The sequence below is a fragment of the Phoca vitulina genome, unplaced genomic scaffold, assembly GCF_004348235.1.
Source record: "Phoca vitulina isolate PV1807 unplaced genomic scaffold, GSC_HSeal_1.0 scaffold13, whole genome shotgun sequence".
NCBI lineage: Eukaryota > Metazoa > Chordata > Mammalia > Carnivora > Phocidae > Phoca > Phoca vitulina.
In genome coordinates, this window is record NW_022589716.1 from 21427333 (window position 1) to 21448135 (window position 20803).

Genomic DNA, 20803 nt, shown 5'->3' on the forward strand with positions numbered 1-20803 from the left:
TAATGTGACCACCCAAATATTTTCAGCACTGATATTACCTTCTGAATTGAATAGTGATATCTGAAGTTTTAAATCTATTTATTTTATTTTTTTAAATGTAAATCACATTTTATTTTGTCATCAGAGGTAATTAAATTTGATACATACCTTCTATAAGTGTTTTAGATGAAAGGTTTTTTTTTTTTTTTTTTAGTGTTCCAACAATTCACTAGTTGCGTATAACACACAGTGCTCATCACAACTGTGCCCCAATTTTTAAAAAAATCTATGTATTTAAGGATGCCTGGGTGGCTCAGTTGGTTAAGCGTCTGCCTTCGGCTCAGGTCATGATCCTGGGGTCTGGGATCCAGCCCCACATCAGGCTCTTTGCTCAGGAGGGAGCCTGCTTCTCCCTCTGCCTGCTCTGCCTGCCGCTCCCCCTGCGTGTGCTCTCTCTCTCTCTGACAAATAAATAAATAAAATCTTTAAAATAAAAAAAATCTTTTAATCATTTTCCTATATCCATAATTCCTAAATATTTTCAAAAACTTGACATGCAATGTCACCTAGTAATCCGCAGAATCCTCTTTGAGAAATGCTATATAAAATCAAACCAGGAAATCTATCAAGGAAGTTAACAGAGAAGGCTCTAGTAAGAAAAACCTGGGTTCGAACCCTGGTTCTCTCACTAACCAACCAAATTAGCATGAATAATACATAAATAACTAAGGTCATAACATTGATCGACCACATGCTATGTTAACAGGCACTTTGTGAAGGGTCTTGCATGTGTTAATTTCACTTGCTCCTAGAACCCATATGGCTGGTGCTATTAGTATTCCTACTTTGCAGATGAGGATATAGAGGCTAAGGAATGTTTCCTGCTTCAGCTGTCAAGGTGAATCAATAAGAACTTGAACTGGCCCGTGTCCACTCTACCAGACTGAGTTCCCACCCTCCTCCTCTGGCTGTTGGAGACCTGGCTCCCTTACAACTCCCACCCCACCTGCCTGGTTAGTTTCCCTAACACTGGGTTACTTCTCATTCCCAGCCTTAGCACCAACTCTAACACTCATCCCTCCTCTTCACCCTTTATGTTTCCCCCTAAATGCTGCTTGCTCCAGGAAGACTTCCCGGTACTCCATTATAGCTCACTCGCCGCAGCCGGCCTGCGCTCCGCCTTCTCCCGCAGCTTGTCCTTTGCGTCCACTGCTGCCACCTCCACCCACCGCAATGGAAGAGGAGATCACCGCACTCGTCATCGACAATAGCTCCGGCATGTGCAAGGTGGGCTTTGCTGGGGATGACCCCCCCTGAGCCGTGTTCCCATCCATCGTCGGGCGACCCCGACACCAGGGTGTGATGGTGGGCATGGGCCAGAAGGACTCCTATGTGGGCGATGAGGCCCAGAGCAAGCGGGGCATCCTGACCCTCAAGTAGCCCATCAAGCACAGCATTGTCACCAACTGGGACGACATGGAGAAGATCTGGCACCACACCTTCTACAACGAGCTGAGCGTGGCCCCCAAGGAGCACGCCATGCTGCTGACCGAGGCCCCCCCTGAATCCCAAGGCCAACCACGAGAAGATGACCCAGATCATGTTCAAGACCTTCAACACCCCAGCCATGTACGTGGCCACCCAGGCTGTGCTGTCCCTGTACGCCTCTGGCCGCACCACTGGTATTGTCATGGACTCTGGGGACGGGGTCACCCACACTGCCTATCTACGAGGGGTACGCCCTGCCCCACGCCATCCTGCGTCTGGACCTGGCTGGCCAGGACCTGACAGACTACCTCACAAAGATCCTCACGGAGCGTGGCTACAGCTTCACCACCACCGCCGAGCGGGAAATTGTGCGTGACATCAAGGAGAAGCTGTGCTACGTCGCCCTGGACTTCAAGCAGGAGATGGCCATGGCTGCGTCCTCCTCGTCCCTGGAGAAGAGCTATGTGCTGCCCGACCGGCAGGTGATCACCATTGGCAACGAGCAGTTCCACTGCCCGGAGGCTCTCTTCCAGCCTTCTTTCCTGGGTATAGAGTCCTGTGGCATCCACGAGACCACCTTCAACTCTATCATGAAGTGTGACATGGACATCCAGAAGGACCTCTACGCCAACACGGTGCTGTCTGGCAGGACCACCACATACCCCGGCATCTCCAACAGGTTGCAGAAGGAGATCACAGCTCTGGTGCCCAGCACAATGAAGATCAAGATCATCACTCCTCCTGAACGCAAGTACTCGGTGTGGATCGGGGGCTCCATCCTGGCCTCGCTGTCCACCTTCCAGCAGATGTGGATCAGCAAGCAGGAGTATGACAAGTCAGTCCCCTCCATCGTGTACCACAAAGGCTCCTGGTACTCCATTATACACTCTCTTCATTATGCATTATCTTCATGTGCACATTTTCATTGAGAAAACTTCTAGGAATTAGTTCTTTTTGTAACTATGAGTTCATTATCCATCTCCCTTGCTAGACTGAGGCTCCAAGGTGCCCTCACATCTGTATTTCACCCAACAATGTGAATAAGTGACTCATTAATGACATGTCATTCTCAATTCTTTAGCCTGTGACATGGTTAGTTCCGATTAGCTCATTTCTAAACTTGTGGCTTTCGGCATGACAAAAGGGAAGTACAAAAGGTGCATGAAACTGCTAAGTTAAATTGTAGGACTTTGGGTGATTGACCTTGAGAAGGAGTGGGTTTTGAAAGCCATTCCATTCTCTGTCCCTTTTAGAACAGAAGCTTGAATCTGTACACACCATTTTTGCCAAGAGAGTTAAATGGATGGCTGTAGAGGGAGTGCATTTACACGGCTTTTCCAGTAACATGAAGCTTTAAGCCCATGGAACTGTCCCCAAACAAAAATTTGGTCTCGGCCACCTAGCTTCTCCCACCCTGGTGAGTCAGGTGGAAGAGTGGGGTAAGTGGTCCTAGAGGGTGTTGTCCTAAGGCTCGCTTTCTCCTGTAAGGGGCACCACTGCCTCAGTTCCCATGGCCAAATAAAGGAAATGCTGCATCAAAATTTGTCTTGAAACTTCACAATGCAAATGAGCACATTAGTGAGGCTGGGCGGTCCGGCAGGGAGTAAAAAAATATCTATTTCATTTTGCTCAGTTCCTAAGTTTATTTGGCCATGTTTAGTCATAGCATGCTGTCTTGGATTAGCCTGCACCAGAAGCAGACCCTGAGATAAGGATTTAAGTGAAAGAAGGTTTATTTGGGAGGTGAATTTATAAAAAGCATCGGAAGCAGGGAAAGGAAGTGAGATTGGAAAGGGAAGGAGGCCAGTCCATGGGGCATAAATAAGCAAATTTACCTTTGGAGGCAACTGGAACTCAGCCTTGCTGGGGACCCATGGGGGGAGACACCCACCAAAGAGGTGACCTGTCTCAGGAGTAAGGAAGCTAGATTTTATTCACCAGCTCTCATCAGTCAGACACTGAGGGCTGCTTTGGGGGCCACTAGCTCCCTTGTACTTTGGGCCTGCTTTGCATGGTATCTAGAGAATGATGGCAGGCAAGGACTGGCAGGTGCTCACAACAGACCACTGGTTGTCATGCACAGGAACTGAGTGCCAAGGGGAGATGGGTGGGAGCATGTCTGCTGCCCCCGTGTCCCTCTTTACCTTTTCCTTTTTCACACAGGGCACCCATTCATACCTGGTGGAAGTAGTACTTGAGGACCAAAATTTGGAAAACAAAATTCCAAAATTTGGCATTCAAGCAGTTCAGTGAGTTCCCAGAAGCAATCCTTTAGCTGAACACACGGAGCCAATGCTATGCTATAGTTTGTAAAACCCCAAAGGGAATTCCTGTAAATGCCACCAAATACCAAACATATAAATCTCAAGGCTCAGCAGAAAGAGCCTTGGGAGATCAGAACTTATGGGATGCTACATCAAAAAGCCATCTAAGGATCCAAAGTTAGAATCAGGTTCTAACTCAGGCTGTCTGTGAAAGAGAAAAGTTCTCTTTCCCACAGCCAAGGGCACAGGGGATGCCATACTAACAGTGTCCTGTGTATGGTGATGGCAGGCTACATCCGCAACAAGCTAGAGATCGTCATATGGAGGTACAGACAAAGACATAGAGCTCTGAGGACCCCACTTCTATGGAATGTCTTACATTCTAGCAAAGTCAGACAATACAATACCAGCAAACCAAAAGAGAAAATGTTCATAGATGGTAGTAAAGGTTATGAAGTCATTTAAAAGGATAATGGGAGAAAGAGTAGCTGGCGGAGAATTACCTAAGGCTGAGTGATCCAAAATAGCATCTTTGAGGAGGTAAAATATGACCTGACACCTCCTTGCTTCCATAGGGGGAGAAAGAAGGGGATTTCAGGAGGACAGAACAGTAAGTTCAAAGGTCCTGAGATGGGAATATGATTGGAGTATTTAAGGACAGGGGCCTGGAGTACCCTGAATGAAAGGTAGAGTGCTAACAGTAAGGTTAACAAGGAAGGCTATAGCTGGAGCACACTGGGTGGAAATTTGGTCTATTTTTCCAACCATTTCATTGTTCTTAGGGGGAAAAAAAAAAACCAAAGCAACAGAGAACATTTGCTGAATACCAAATGATGCTCCCATGTTCTAGATTTCTGAGAAACCTAAGGAAATTCATCAAATTCTGTCTCTAGGCAGCATCCTAATGGTCTCATCTCATTCTTCAGCATATCCCACCAAGGTCTCAAATGGCTTCACAGATTAAAACCAGCCCCCAAAAGCTGAATGCTGACCTACTCTTCAAAGGTCTTATGTCCCAGTCCCAGAAAGCAATAATGTACAGAAACAGGGCACAGTGTTGCTAGGACCCACTTCTTGCTGGAAGGAATTCTTCTTGGTCTACACCATCTGATTTCACTGATGGCTTCAACCCAGCCCCTTGAGGCATACCCCAGGGTGGTCCCCTTCTGGACTGTCATTCACTGATTCTATAGGAAGGATCCCCAGTGGCACAGCCACAAGGCTCCCTGAGGTTGTCCCTTGAGGATGATATTGGAGAATCTGTCTCAGGAATGCACTTAGCCTTGTAAGACAAGAAGAAGGCTGGTTCTTCACTCTCTGGCAAAGCCAGAGTCAGGAGATGAGGGGAAAGAAGAGGCCAGCTCTTGGCCCTTGGGGACAGAGACATCACAACAGGGGGCCCTGTCATCCTGCAGGAGCCTGGACAAACCTCGATTTTATTTCACAGCCAGTTACTGGGCAGCGGATGTACGCGGACGGAGCAGGGCACTCCTACAGAAGTGAATAGAGCACGGGCCCTGCCCTCAAGGGGTTATCCTGTAATAGAAAGAAACACTGACTACTCCTGGTCATTCCAGGAAGAATGAAATCAGCGTCAAAAGGGACATTCAAACAGAGAACTTCAGGAGAGTAAGGGGAAGAGAAATTAATAAGCTCACTGCCTTTCTTTGGCTTGATGGCAGTTAACTGGGCTAACTAGGTACACATAGGATTTTATGGTTCCCTTGTCACACTCATGAGTCAGGCTTTTTTAGCTGAGGAAAAGGCAACAGTGTGTCAGGCAACAGAGCACTATTTTCAAGAGATGCAGGGAAGTGAGAAGGACAGGAAAACAACTCATGAAGAGCTGGAACAATGTCCCCTGTTCCGCAAAGTGACAGCAACTCTGAGGGTTAGGTACTGAGATATCTTCTCATAAGAGGGTTCTCTCTCCCACCCTCACTACCTTCACCTTGTGCTTCTGCTGTTCTCTCTGCATCTGGGTCCTTCTCTCAAGTTCTTGTTTTTAACAGACCCCTAGCCAGACAAGTCTGTTGGGTGGAAAGATCAACTCTTACACTTAACCTTGGGCAGGTTGCTTCACCTCTTTGTGACTTGATTTCCTCATCTGTGACAGGTGGATATTAATAGTACCTACCTTAAATGGATTTTGTGAGGATTAAATTAGTTAACACACAGAGACAGAATGATGCTACTTCTACCATTAGGCTAGGGTTCCCGAACTGTGGCCAGGGTAGCAGGCTCTCGTGGACAAAATGGCTATATACCAGTTCCGTTTACTTGGAAGGCAGCTAGGGATATTAGAAGTGCAAGGTCTCCTGAATGCTTAGAATCTTAGATTCCTTTCTTCTACATCACAGCACATTTTGAAATAAATTTTAAAACTTAAATCCTATCATAAAATAATACAGGTTCATTAAAAACTATTTAGAAAAAAATAGTCTAACAAATAGCAGATGAAAAGCACAGAGTAGAGGACACATGATTTGAGGGGACTGACCTTGCTGCCGGCGTGGGCCAGTGGACTGGGCAGACTCTCCCCTGGGACTTCTGCTAGAGCTACTAAAACACACTCTTCTCTTCTGGGACCTGTAAGACATAGGATTAATATGTTTGAAGATTCTGATGGTGAAGAATAGAGAAGAAAGCAGATTCCAGCTTTCTGGAAGAAGAGAAAGAAAGGTGGGAAATGCAAGCTCTCCAATGACAGTGTGAGGCCCTGGATCCAACACCTGTTTTTTGGCCAAAAAGTTGTATGAGCCAATATGTTTCTTCCATAGATTTTTTCACTTCAACTAGTTTCGGCTGAGATTCTGTTACTTGAAAATGAAATAATTTTGACCAACCATCCAGAAATAACCACATTTGCATGTGTGTATACTTCCTTCCAGTCTTTCTTTCTCTTTCAAGCACTCTGCATAGTTGTTTTTTGTTTTGTTTTGTTTTGTTTTGTTTAATGAGAGAGGATCTTAATCTACAAATTTTAATACTTTTTTTCCTTCCTGATCCTGTTACAAAATTTAGTGCCTCTGGTTAGCATCTAAGTCTTTTTGAGAGAGGACAGAAGAATTTGTGCTGTCCCCCAGCCCCTCCCCTGTCACCCTTCTGCCCCCTGGAAGATATTTCAGAGGGCAAGGGGCTATCCCATGATATCCATGGGTTGGCAGTTCCTTCCACACTCAGTTCTATAGTGCCGGGCTGGAGACCATCAGCTTTGATAGAGACTTTGGCCTTAGGTCAGCTTGGACTCCTGCCTGGTCTTTCAAAGCACTTTCCTTTTAAAGCCTCCAAACCCAGCATTTTCCATAAACATCTTGCTGCCTTTTTTTTTTTAAGTGGAGAGAAATTCAAGGGTGAACACACTGTATATTAATGGTGGTCTAGGGACAAGCAACATGGACCCGAGTTTCAGGGATCCAAAAAAAGATGCACAGAGTGCATTGGACTGCCAAACAACCACTTGGAGCATAACTGAAAATTGAAAATGCTGTAATGACATGGTCAGAATTATACCTGCGATTCCTAAAGAAAATCTGAGGTGAAGTAGCCGTTGCTTTCTAATTAGCATGATCTGATAATGCAGGCTACAGAACATTTGCTAGTAATTATGGTGCTTGCTTGCTCTGCTTATAGCTCAAAAATAACAGCAAAGTTTGTTTTGCTAATCTCTCCTCTGGATTTGTGAATTATTTGTTTTCATTATCTTAAAGATAAACTGGAAAGAAAAATCCAACGCAGGGGGAATTTTTATAAGACAGAACACTCGAGTTGTCTTTGGATGTGGACGCCACACTTAATTTAATAAAAACCAAAGCAGACCACGTTGGAAGCTCTAATGGAGGAATGTGTTTATAATGAGGGAAGTGCCACAGGTCAGAAAACAAACATGGGCTTCGAAACTGTGGATCATGGTCATACCCACTATTTCTTATTCTGCTGGGTGATTCTGAGCAAGTCATATCACCTTCCCAGGTTCTGACTGCCCTGCTCTGCCCAGAGTAGCAATCATACCTGCTCTGCCCATCTCAGAGGCTGTGAAGAACACAAGAGATAGTATGCTTTAGATGATTAAGATTTCTTTTATAAACACAAAACTATAACACTATTATTAATATTCGGATAATGTTCTCTAGAATTTACAGAGTGCTCACGCATCGAACAGATGGTGCTGTTATAATTCCTAGCCATCTTTCCCACTCTGTAGATCCCAGATGTCAGCCACTTGACTAGAAAGAGATTCCATTTTAGGGGCACCTGGGTGGCTCAGTTGGTTAAGCATCTGCCTTCAGCTCAGGGCACAATCCTGGAGTCCTGGGATTGAGTCCCACATTGGGCTCCCTGCTTGGCGGGGAGTTTGCTTCTCCCTCTGACCCTCCTCCCTCTCATGCTCTCTCTGTCATTCTCTCTCTCTTTCAAATAAATAAATAAAATCTTTAAAAAAAAGAGATTCCATTTTAGAGTCAGGGAGTCAGGGATTTTCACCTCAGTACTGGCTGTGTGACCTTAGGCACGTTAGTGACCTCTTTGGTCTTGGATACATCCTGGATGCAATGGGGATAAAGAAACACCTGTCACCTGCCCAGCTGCCTGAAACCTTTCTGCTAGATAGCAGGTACACATATGTATTTACAGTAAGCAGTCACACTCAAGTATGAAGTTCAAATAGGCTGATAGACGAGTACAGCAATTATAATAACATCCATAATAGCTGTTATTTTTTTAACCACTTTCTCTGCCTTGGGCGCCATTCTAAAACCTTTACAGGCATGAACTAAGGGACGCTCATTGCAGTTCTGTGAGGAAAATGCTGTCATTCTCCCTTTATGGATGAGCAAACTGAGGCACGCAGGGATGAAATATCTTACCCAAGGCCATCCAGCTAATAAGTGGCCCCACTGGGATACGGTGCAGGAAGTCTGGCTCCAGAGCCTGCCCTGGAAACATTTATTCTGCATTGTCTCTCTAACTGCTAACATTTATTGAGTGCTTACTATGTGAGCTTTGCTCTACCATTCTTCTAAGTAGTTTATAATAATTAACTCAATATTCTCAGCAAAACTTGATTAGAGTTATTGTTTAGTTTTAAAAAATGATGCCCAGTGAAGATTGTCAGATAAATGATAAATAATTTTTATTATAAGTATGTCCCATGCAATATTTAGCATATGCTTATACTAAGAAAGTACTGTTTACCTGAAATTAAAATTAAAATTTAACTGGGCATTCTGTATTTCATCTGACAACCCTACCCTGAGAGGAGGCAGGAGCTAATCTAGTTCCTTGTACTGAGTGGACTTCGGAAAATAGTAATTTCTACCATTATTGGTATTGTCAGGTTATTTATTCTGACATCTGTTTTCAATTGTTTCTCTAGCCAATGAAAATCAGAAGCTATATGCATAAAGAAAATAATTATGATATATTAATAAAACAAATTAATAGTGCCTCTGTAACTCTTTCACAGATATGGTCTAAATGGAGCCTCATGATGATCCTATAAATATTGTGCCTATTTAATAATGAGAAAACTGAATCTTGGAGCCATTAAATAATTTGCCCAAGGGCACAGAAATAAAAAAAACCTAAATTAGAAGGGGCAGCTGGGTGGCTCAGTCAGTTAAGCGTCCAACTCTTAGTTTTGACTCAGGTCATGATCTCAGGGTCGTGGGATCGAGCCCCATGTCAGGGTCCATGCTGAGCGTGGAACCTGCTTAAGATTCTCTCCTTCTCCCTCTCCCTCTGTCCCTCCCCCTGCCCAGTTCCTGCATGTGTCTGCTCTCTCTCTAAAAAAGAAAAAAAAAAAAAAAGCTAACTAGAACATCACATTGTGGTCTCTAGGATATGAGAGCCATGTTATTACATATCAGGTTTTAAAATGAAGAAAATTGGAGTCTGGATTCTAGCCCCAATTTCCTTTAATGGCAGGACATATCTGAAAACTCAAAGCACAGTCATCTCTATAAAACCAGTCAGCCCCAAAAGAAAAGGCAGAGAGAAAAACCTCTTCAAAATCACTATTAAGTCATTGATAGGGATTTAAATGGTGCAACAGGATCATCTCACATACTTTTTTCTTGCCCCTAGTTACTACTTTTTCCTTGCCATGGTGCCACAACTCTCAGTGATATGTCTGGATAGTTTCCATTTATTGAGAAGTTTTAGTGTTCCAGATACCTTGATAAGAACTTCACTATCCCCTCAAAAACCAAGAGGTAAAATCCTCATTGCATATATGGGAACACTGAGGCTCTGCAAATTGTCAAGGTTTAGCTTCTGGCTAAAAAGTGACAGAGCTGAGCCTGCACCCCAATCTTATATTACTCCACAACCTGTTCTTCTGACAGATGCATGACACACATGCTACCATGATTGGTCTGATGCCCACTGCAGACATGACTCGTCAATCATGGTGTTCTTTCCCTTTGAGCCCGGAAAGGAGCCCAGAATCCTTCTATAAACATTATTCTGGGCAGCCACTACTGGTCAATAGCAGCAGACATTCAATGTCATTACCTACTAGCTACCCCTGCAATACCTCCTCCTGATGAACACCTCCATCGTAATGGCTGCAGTGAAAAAATAGTCAACTCTGCAGGCTGCGTGATGAATGCTACTTTAAGGAGACTGTTTGGTAAGTCCCAGAAATGGAATTCATCTGAGATGTGATGGTTCAGAGGCTGCAGTCCAACTGCTACTTATAAAGAGAGAGAGAGGATACCATGTGAAGAGCCCGGGGCTCTCTGCCACCAAGCCAGTTGTGAAGCCACCATTTCCAAAGTCTTGATGCTGCTGTGATGGTCTGTTGCTTTCCACAGGAGGAAAACTGCACTCTACTCCAGCCGATCAGGAGGCTCAACATCCCGCCTCCTCTCTGAGGAGTTAGGTTTCATTCTCAGACAGCATGCTCTCACAGGCTAATGACTGGTTGGAAGCTGAGAGTGCCCTCACATTGTGACACGGCACAGATTTAAGAGAGCAACAGGCCATTCCTCTGGCTTCCCTGTCTGGAAACCAAGCCCAGCTGGTTCACTCCTTTGTGCCCCCAGTTCCCCCCACTATCCCCCCACCCCCAGCCCACATATAATGATGCTTTTCTTCTTTCCCTTTCTTGGGGGAAGGATTTAAGAGCTGCGTGGACACACCCAAGGCATTGTTAGTGAAAGTTCAGGAAGAGACCGTGAACCCAGTTAGGAATGAGCAGAATCAAAATGAGAGTGGGAGGGAGAAAAAAGGGAACATTATCCTTTAAATATGCCTATTGCTAAAATAATAGAACTCGTAGGTCTCACGATGAGGACCCCCAAATTATATTTAGGCCCCATCTTCCTCACCTCCATCATTGTCAAAACCAACAGAGAACAAGTTTATCAGGGTCAAATATACCTTGAGAGCCGGGAAAGGCTGTTCAGAGTCCACAAATAAAGCAGGGATGTAAAAACTTAGAAAGGTGGTCCAAGGGTGTGATATATTGCAGGGGGCACACATGAGGGGAAAGAGAAACAAGTGAGGGTCTAGAGCAGACATCCAGCACAGAGAGGCAACAAGGTGGAAGGGAATTGGTACCATGCACCATTATGAAGAGTGAGAGGATTTGTAAACACTGACATGGAGAGTAGCTAAGAGCTTAGACTCTAAAGCCCAGCTCTGAAGACTGAATCCAGACTCACCTCCTGCTAGCTGTGTGGCCTCAGACAAGTCACCTATAATCTCTAGGACTCAATTTCCCCATCTGGAAATGAGAACATTAATAGCACTTGTCCCGTGGTGCCGTTCTGAGAATTGTGTGAGATAATTTGTATAGAGTGCTTAGCACAGAGACTGGCACCGAAATAATTCAGCACACGGAATTATCTCTATAATCTAAATATGTCTACAATATTCAGATTTTTAGAGGTTATATAATACTATTTATTAAATTATCCCATTTATAGAAAACATTTCTTTACACATATATACTTACTCACAAAAGGAGAAAAAATAAAGCTTTGAAAGATATGGACCAAACCCTGTTAACCATGGGGACACAATGATTTTTTTTTTCTGCTTTATATATTTCTGTAACTTTTGGCATTTATCTGTACTAGGAGCATGTATTATTTCTATAAGAAAATAAAGATACAACTATTTAAAAATTCAAATCAAATGACTTCTGACCCTGAAGCTTGGAATTTAATGTGAGTTCTAAAAGAGACCAGGGTGGCCCCAACATCCTTAAGGAAGAAACAGATGTTCCCTGCTGCGGTCAGCCTTAATGACAAGAAAGGACAACCACTTGGTAAGAGTGAAAATGACAAGGATGAAAGTGCTTAGTGATGCAAAATGGAGCAAAACAGGCAAGGTGTGAGGCCGCAACACACAAAACCTTGTCGTTTTCGTGCCAAGAGTAGATATGACCCACCTTCCACCATTTTTAATGAAATCAGGCTCTTTGTATCGTCTTCCATGAAGGTAAAGTTTATTCCTCTGCCAGTGGCCATGTCTGGACTGCACAATAGGTGGATAAAGCTTGGAAAAATGGCAATATATCTCAAAGAAAAATTTTAGAGCCTATTTGCCAAGTGAAGAAGGATTTGTATGGCCGCCTTTGATTGAAGCACTCTGAACATTAGAAAATAATTGTGAAAATATAAAGAGAGGCCTGCTGATTGGGTTGAGGTTTTGGGAACTGGCAATTAATCCAAGAAGCTGATTTTAATTGGATAGAGAGGGAATAAAATTTTTATTGTATTACTCTAGTTGCAATGCATTCCAAGTATGGTTTTTTTCAACCAGTATTTTATGAGTGAAAATAACTTTCTTGCCTTCCTATCTTTTGGAGAAGGCCTTGACAAGGTATGAAGCATCTGAAAACACCTCCATTGTACTGCAGCTTCTATCTGGGCCAATGAAACCATAAGCTGAGTGTTCTTAAGTAGCTCCAGGGCTGGAAGATCCACTTCCCAGGTGGCTCGTCCACACAGCTACGAGATGGTGCTGGCAGAGGCCCCAGTTCCTTTTCACACATGCCTTTTCACAGGGCTGCTTGTGTGTCCTCTAGCACTGTGGTTGGATTTGGCCAAAGCAAGTTATCCAAGAGACTAAGACAGGAGCTGCAATGCCTTTTATGACCTAGCCTCAAAGTCATACACTCCTAGCCTTAGAAGTCAGCTTAGACCAGTCCTGATTCAATATGGGAGGCAAATTGAAAGGGAGAAATAAAAGGAAGAGAGGATTGGGGGAGCTATTTTTAAGAGTGGCTTCCATAGGCACCAATACATACTGACAGTTTTTAGAACCCACTGGAGGCAGTATCGAACAGAGATGATACTCTCCGCAGAGGTTATCAAAGCCTGGGTTAAGGGTTGGAAGTTTTGAATAATCACGAGGTCAGACTGTAAGGCAGAGTATGGACAATTTGACCTCTGAAGTGTATCTGGGCTCTAGTTTGGACCCATTTCTTAGTTATTTCTAAGCTTGAGACCCTCTGCCCTAGAATAAAATGGACATGAGTGAATGACTGGCTCCTTCAACAAAATATGTGTCAGACCCAGTGCTAGGTCCTGTAGCTACCCCTATCTAACAGTGCTTGTTCCAAGGAAGACTACAAATACTTGCCTGATTAATGAATTATAATTTTTCACAAGAAAAACATAGGATGCCCTGGAGACAAAAAATAGCCAGGCAGTATCGAGAAAGTGCTAGTAAACTCAGAAATGATGAGTAGGAGAGATCCAGAGAAGTGGGAATGAGGAGGGAGTTGTCAGTAGAGGGAACAGTATGTACAAATCCATGAGTTGGGAACATGCTAGGGGACTGTGAATCCTGAACTGCCTGGCCTACACCCAGGAAGTTACTGGTAACTGGGATTCACTTGACTCAGTGCTTGATTACTGGGAGAAAAGTCTTCATCATTTAATACCAAATTATTTCTTCTTTCAGTTCCAGATAAAGACATGCAAGCTGTTTTCCAGATACCCAAAATATTAAGGCAAAGTTGTGGGGCACATCTTAGGAGAAGAAAACTTCTATCTCACAGAATAGAAAAAAAAAAAAAAAAAAAATGCCTGAATTAGAAAAGAAAATAGAACTGGGCATTTAATTGCTAAAAGCTCTGGTTCCTTCCAATGCCTGAAATTAAACATGAACAGTTCAAGAAATAATGTGAAGTGGGTATTTAAATCTCATGGCCACTGATGTCATCGCCATCATTTTACACAGGCAAATCATTACAAAGGGGTATGCAGCTTTTTGTATGGATGACCAGTGCCATTCCTTTTCTGGGCTCTGAAAGAACCTCAGATATAAAAATCATAAATGAACAAAAGCATAACCATGTAATGGTCCCTTTAAGATAAAACTGGCAGTATTTAACTAGAAATTACTGACTGTTCCAGAAATGACATTCTGTGTTCGGCAGTAAGAAGGAGAGCTTTTTTGTGTGTGTTGTCTCCCCTCCCATTCAGTTACAACAATGAGTCACCATTACCTGCAAAGCTAGACATGTAGCTTCGCTTCTTGTGCCAGAAAGACAAGACAGACACTAGTTGGCTGGGATTTAAAATGAGAAGGGTAAAAATGAAATTTACAGATTTAATTAAACATGAAAGCTTCCAGGAAGGAAAACATGTCCCCCATCCCCCATTCCCCACCTTTATAAAAATGTCTCTACTGATCTTCATTCCAAAGAGGCAACATACATTAGAGAACTAATTTCTAATGATTTGTGTAAAACATCAATTTGCCCCAAATTAGAAAGACTGTGTAATGAGGACTGGTACAGACAAAACTCCCAAGTTTTATCTGACGAAACCACACCTCTAAAGGAAATTTCTTTACATGTGTTTCTATAAAGGCTGTGTCTTCTGCCCACCTATCTTTGGCCTCCATGAGGCACAATGAAGGTGAGGTAGTGGAAACATAAGCTCATATGTTTCTTAAGAATATGATGATTATGTACAATGTACAACAGGCCTGAGTTACCTCCTAAGACAACGTCTCTCCCCAGCTCTTTTCCCCCAAACGAGGTCTTCCCAGCCAAGAAACCTGACTCTTATTTTCATAATGCTTCAGGCATGCATAGCAAAGAACAGCTCTTTCTGCTGCTATAGTTTAGGCAAGACCCCTGCATCTGTGCTGAAAAGTTAGAATTTCACCTCTTTGTCTTTGGGAAACTGAGTAGTCAGGGGAAAAAAAAAAAAAAAACCAAGACTAAACTCCTACTACATCTTTCCAAAAATAATGAACGAATATGAATACATACTTTTAAAACTATATCCCTATGAAGCTTACAGAGATACAAATATGTATGTATTTCATAATATTCAGTGGGTTCTCTGGGCATGGATAGGTGGCCCTATAACTTAATCCAAGATCTCTTCAGTATCTGCATATTCAACTCTAATTACGTTTCAGATCCTGAAGCCCAATTTTCTCCATTTTAATGAAATGTGTCCAAACGTGACTCTCATGAGTAAGCGGCAAAGGAAGGGTATGCTCTGGGATATTGGAGGTGGTGGTGAGGTGACAATAAGCTGACAGCTTTATAACAAAAAGCAGAAAGGGGGGGTGCTGAGCCCTAAGTGAAGACGGAGCATATTTTTGTGTGTGGAGGAACCGAGTCTCTTTTTTAAGAAAAAAGGAGACATTTTGACGATAAGTGGGAGAGTATTTAGTTTCTCTAAAGGGATTTTTCAGGAGCACATTGCTCAACAGAAAATATTACCTAGATGAGATTGTTTGTCTAGCAGACCAGAACTGTTTTTAATTCTACTTTCTGCACTGTTAGTACTCAACAAATGAGCAGCTGTATTCCAAGAGTGATAAGTCAAGTACATTCATTGCTCCAGTATCTCTGCATTCAAGGTTGCCTTCTTGAACACAGATAGTCATAATGGACAAAGGTAGGCACTCTTAAAGGGACATTCATGTTTGAGTCTCCTTATATATTTCCTTTATACCACCCACAAAAGACTTCTCTTTTTACTTTTCTATTAAATTTCCTTAATATCTTTGATATTCAGTACCAGCTTCATCTTTACTTTTACAGAAATGTTTATAATTCCTCAAATTCATTCCCATTGAGAAGACAATGGCATCCAGAAAGACACTATGAATTCATCATTTTGTCTTCTAAGTACACCTCCCTTCATCAAAAAAGAATCTCCTTTAAAGTGGGAAATATTCCTTCCACAGCTTTTGGTTCTAACAGAGGTTGCCAATCAGTTTAACCCACTCACCTGTTTAAATTATGAGCATGTGACCTGGATGGGCCAATCATCGTGCCGCCCCTGTGGGATTGGCCAGAGAAATCCACATCTGATCAACCTAAGCCAGTAAGAGTCCTATTTGGGATTGAAGTGGAGGCACCCCTTTGACTCGGGTGATGATGAAACTGGGAAGAAGTGAGTCTGGAAGATCCCATCAAATCTGCCCCTGGCCACGGGAGGAAACTGAGAGAGGAAATGGAGCCAATCATTTTGAGTCCCGTCTCTGTCATTGTTCATGCAGCTCTTCTTTCAGATATGTGAGCCACCCACAATTCTGCCAACGAATCACCCTCTTTTACTCCTTTAGTAATTCAGGTTGGGTGTCTGTAACTTCCTGATGAATGCAGGTTCTAATAGTTCTAACAGCATCAAGAAGCACCTTGCCCAGTGGTGTGCACAGAATAGGCACCTAATGTATGTGGGTAAATTGAAGGGCAATTTTTTAAAACACATGAATTGTAGAGAGCAGAAGAGGGATTTTTAAATTGGATAACTGTCTGAATTTTATTGTTATTATTGGCACAAATAGTGACTTTATGTCAGGGCTACTAACATTTCAGGTGTTACTATGTGAAGTGATTAAAAGAACAGACCAATGCAGTCCAGTGGAAATACAACTTGAGCCACATATATAATTTTAAATCTTCTAGTGGCCACATTTTAAAAAGAAACAGGTGAAATTAATCATAATATTCTATTTTATTTAACCTAATATATCAATAAGTTATAATTCATCATATAATCAATACAAATTAATCTGATATTTTAATATTCTTTTTTTTTTGTACTAAGTCTTCAACATCCAGTATGTATTTTTTTTTTTTTTTAAAGATTTTATTTATTTGACAGAGAGAGACACAGCGAGAGAGGGAACACAAGCAGGGGGAGTGGAGAGGGAGAAGCAGGCTTCCCGCAGAGCAGGGAGCCCAATGCGGGACTCGATCCCAGGACCTTGGGATCATGACCTGAGCCGAAGGCAGACGCTTAACGACTGAGCCACCCAGGCGCCCCCATCCAGTATGTATTTTACACTTATAGTACATTTCAGTTTGAACTAGCCACAGTTCAAGTGCTCAATAGCCACACATGGCTTGTGACTACTATACAAGACAATTCCCTGGTTTTAATTCTTGTTCCACCACTGACTAGTTCTATGACATTCAGAAACCTATCTGGTTTATTTGAGCCTCACTTTCCTCGTCTGTAAGATGGGGAGAATGATAATCATCCCTTCATCACAGGATGTATAAAGATGTAGAGGTAAGGAGGCTGGATGAAGTTCCTGCCACACTGAGCTGTGTTCTGGTGGGGAACACGGACAACTTACTGACACAAATATAGGTAAACAGAATAATGTCAGAAAGTGCTAGACGACAATGAACAGGTGATGGAGAAGGCAAGTAACTCTTCAGGGAATGGAGTCTGCTTAGAGAGACTTATCAGTGGGGGCCTCTCCAAGAAGGTGATCGGTGACCTGAGAGGTCAACAGTGAAACACAGCCAGCCACATCACCATCAAGGTAGGAGGCCAGGATCTGTGTTCCAGGAGCCCCAAAACTGTCTTCCAGAAAGAAAACACAGAAACAGGTATCATAGAGAAGACTCCCATAGTGTAAGCCCTGTGCCCACAGCCAGCACCTAGTTGTTTCCTAAGTTGTGGTGGGATGCAGGGCTGGCCACAGCTGCTGGGGGGCTGACACACCACCCCCACCAGAGAGAGAATTAAAGAGAGAAAGCAAACTCTATCGACAGAAAGAGCTGCGGGCTGTGGTGGTGGCATGAAAAAAACCAGAGCAAGGTAATTTCAGGCAATGCTGGGTTTAGAATAAGCTGGTACAAGTGCCACAGGGCAACCCCAACAATCTTCCCTGGAGCGTGGAGTTTCAGGACAGCCCTGAGCTTGTGAGGTCCTGCAGAGACACTCTCTCTGGGCGGTGTACCTCTTGCCTCGCTGCTGCCAAGTGCCAAATTGTCCTGGCTCAGGGCTGGGCCCACTGCTGGCTGTCTTGTTTTTATTCCCTCTGCCTGTTTCTCTTTGAAAGCAAATTGCTCCCCAGGCTGTTTATGACATGTCTGAGGCAGCTGGCCTGGCAGCCTCTAGAGTGGTTTAGGGTTTGCCATCCAGGTAGGAAAGCTTGAGAAGGTGAGCTGCTTCTCACATCAACAAGGGCTTCAGAAAAGGGTTTGTGCCAAGCCCTTGCTCAGCACCTAGTATGCATCAACTCCTTTCATCCTCCTCAAAACAGCCCCGAGAGAGGTCTTGCTGCCCACATTCTGCAATAGAGAAAACTGAGGCTCATAAAGGTTAAGTCATTTCCTCAAAGCCACACAGCAATTAAGTTGTAAGTCCAAACTCTTGGATATTTCCCCTGTTCTGTGCTCAAGGGAAATTGTTTGAGCTAGAGAGAGGGGAAGTACCAGGCATGTCATGTGGCAATCTATGAGTCTTTCCTCAGTAAGAAACTCAAGCAAGGGAAGAACTTGAACTTGATTCTACTCAGTCTCTGACTTCACACACCCAGGTCACCATGTGTAGATTGCTCATTTTGTTCCCAAGTCAGCTCCAAAGACAACAGATAATGCGTAGAAAAGATGCACTTTAGGGGCATAGGGAATGCATCACTGGGAACAGAATCCAGAGAAAGGGAAGAAAGAATTTGGATCAGCACTACAAAGCCAGATGTTGAATTCATTAATAGATGCCTTTAGGAGCGTTTTTAGAAGCACAGCATCATAAGTTTGAGACCAAAATTCAAATGAGAAGTAGAAAGCAAAAACAGATTGCATTATTCATCCTCAAAAGATCATACTTCCCACCTGCAGCAGTAACTGGAGTTTAAATTTGGTTGCATCATAGAGGATCTATACATATACCCACAGAAGCCTTGATGCCTCCTCCAGCTCATGCCACCCTCACTGACACACTGCTTCCTGGTCAGGGTCAGTGCTTCCTTTTTCCTTATCATCCTTGGTGATCTTTGCTCTCCCTGACACTCTGACACTCTTGTTACTCCCCCTCCTCATTACTGTGAGATCAGATAACAGTGTCATAGTTCTATGTTGCTGTATAACAAATGAGCCCAAAACCGAGTGGCTTAAAACCATGCACACTGCTTATCTCACAGTTTCTGAGGGTCAGGAAGCCAGGCACAGCTTAACAGGGTCTTCTCTTTTGGGGTCCCTCATAGGCCAATATCACAGTGCCAGTCCTCCCCAAGGGTACAGTCTGCTTCCAAACTCCCTCAGTGGATGCTGGCAGGTGGCAGTGCCCATGGGTGGGTGGATAGAGGGCTTCACTCGTCATTGGTCAACCACTGGAGGCAGCCCTCAGTTCCTTGCTAGGTGAGTCTCTCCGTGGGGAGCTTCATCAGAGCAAGCAAGAGAGCGACAGCAAGACAGAAACCACAGTCTTTTGTAAGCCAGTCATGGAAGTGCCATCTCATTACTCATGCTGTATTCTGGTTGTTAGAAAGAAGTCAATAGATCTAGCCCCTGCTCTAGGGGAGGGACCTGCACAGGAAGTGGGAACCATTGGTGGCCATCTTAGAAATCTGCCTATCACAAAAATCATGCACAACATTTCTGTTTAGTACTATACCTGATATATCTAAATGTCCAGTAAATGATGGCCATGTTTGACATTATATTCTCCCGCTCTCCTACCTCTTCCACTGCCCTGGGGTTCACCTCAAGAGGATGGAGCAACTATCGTGGCATCAGATATAAGAAAACTTAAGTATCCCTCCCCCATGCCTCTCCACATACACACTTTTTCCCCCAGGGGGAAGCCAGAGTAGTTGTTCTAAAACCCAAATCTGATCATGTCACCTTCTGCTTAAAACCTGTCAGTGGGTCTCCAACATCCTTAACATGTCCTTATCATGGCTTTGGAGGCCGTGAGTGTTGGACCCAGATTTACCCCTCCCAATCTCATTTCTCTCTACATCCCCTTTCTCCTTTTATGTTTCAGCCATACTTACCTCCTTTTAGCCCTATAAACATGCCATGTTCTCCCCTCTCAGCCTACGCCAAATATACTCCCTCACTTCAAGCCTTTGCACCTCAATAAAAGAAGGAATTCCTTTTATTCTAGAACCTCCATGAGGGCAGAGACTATGCCTATTAGTTTATGAGCCCATCCGTAGGACCCAACACAGTGCCTGGTGACAGACAACAGCCACAGAGAAAAGACTGTACTCATGGAAGATGGTAGCGGACTTTCAGTTTGCCCTGACAGCACCCCACAGGCAGGGGGCTATGGACTTGCTAGGTACAGGATTTGCTTCCTAGCACCTGCCTCTTATACTCTCCCCCACCCCAGGATGCCTTCTTTCAGAACAGAAAAAGGTGATATCGTACCTTTTTCATACCAGCAAAATACATGAAGAAACATTTATATCAAGTGTTATGTTGGGGGTTCCTGACATGTGTTTTTGTTTTTGCCTTTTTTTTTTTCATTTGAGAGAGAGTGAGTGAGAGAGCACGTGGGCAGGGGAGGGGCAGAGGGAGAGGGAGAGGGAGAGAAAGAATCTCAAGCAGACTTCCTGCTTGAGCACGGAGCCCGACTTTGGGCTCAATCCCATGATCCTGAGATCATGACCTGAGCTGAAATCAAGTGTCAGAGGCTTAACTGACTGAGCCACCCAGGCTCCCCCTGACATGTGTTTTTGAAGGAATGAATGACATAAGAGATCCAAATACAAAGAACACCCATCCATCTTGCAAATGACATCAGTTAGCATTCATTCCATATTTACGACATGTCCAGCAGGCTGCAAGGGGTTTCTCAAGCAGCAGTCCCTCCATTATTGTTTACAATACTGTGAGT

General features: G+C 43.7%; 1 pseudogene across 1 annotated transcript in view; it reads left to right on the forward strand.

Moving 5' to 3' along the window:
- The window catches only part of LOC116636700, a 234618-nt pseudogene extending 227987 nt beyond the window's left edge, over positions 1-6631 (forward strand). Inside the window, exon 3 of the transcript XR_004300384.1 lies at positions 1104-6631. The product of XR_004300384.1 is annotated as an actin, cytoplasmic 2-like (transcript). The remainder of the gene's footprint in view (positions 1-1103) is intronic.
- Positions 6632-20803: the final 14172 nt, after the last annotated feature.